At 49.0% G+C, this 725-nt stretch overlaps 1 pseudogene; it reads left to right on the top strand.

The window, feature by feature from the left end:
- Positions 1-382: 382 nt before the first annotated feature.
- Positions 383-501, top strand: LOC136865007 (5S ribosomal RNA; annotated as a pseudogene).
- The last annotated feature ends 224 nt before the right edge of the window (positions 502-725 follow it).

Here is a 725-nt window from a genome sequence, read left to right as displayed (position 1 = left end):
CGGGCAATACGAGAGCAAGCTAGTGACTGCCCGATATATTCTAATGCACTTTTAAAGTACTCACCCGTGTCACTAAAGGAGATGCTGGAACTGCTTGTCTGCGTTTTCGACACATTGTGTATAATATAATGGAGTGTGGCCTCCGGAGAGTCCTGGTGCGAGTCTTTCGAGTTGACGCCTTGTAGGCGATCTGCGCGGATGGGGACCTACCTGTGATAAATTCTAATGCCGAAGACGACACACATTCACAATACCCGAGCCATCGGAACGTTAAAATCCCCGATCTGGCCGGGAGTCGAACCCGGGACCTCTTGGACCAAAGCCCAGCACGCTAACCATTTAGCCATAGAGCCGGACATGGCATCATTGTATGAAACCACCCGCCAACGGCCATACCATGTTGAATAAACCGGTTCCTGTCCGATCAGCGCAGTTAAGCAACATTGGGCGTAGTCAGTACTTGGATGGATGACCGCTTGGGAACACCGTGTGCCATTGGCTCAATTCCCTTCTTCCTTTCCTCACACACGACATTCCACACTACCGCCATTTCAATTACACGCAGGTTCATTCCATATGGTGCCAGTAGGGGCAAAAGATCCACATGGGTCGACGCCCCGAACAAACAGCATTAAAAGAAAATTAAACCACCCATTACTCTTCTTAGTTCACTTTGAGGAATCTAACTGATCTCCTGGCGAATGGTATCCTTCATTTTGTCTACA

Source organism: Anabrus simplex, chromosome 2 (genome assembly GCF_040414725.1).
Source record: "Anabrus simplex isolate iqAnaSimp1 chromosome 2, ASM4041472v1, whole genome shotgun sequence".
NCBI lineage: Eukaryota > Metazoa > Arthropoda > Insecta > Orthoptera > Tettigoniidae > Anabrus > Anabrus simplex.
The sequence above is the reverse complement of the archived record's forward strand: the minus strand, read 5'-3'. Positions and strand labels throughout refer to the sequence as shown.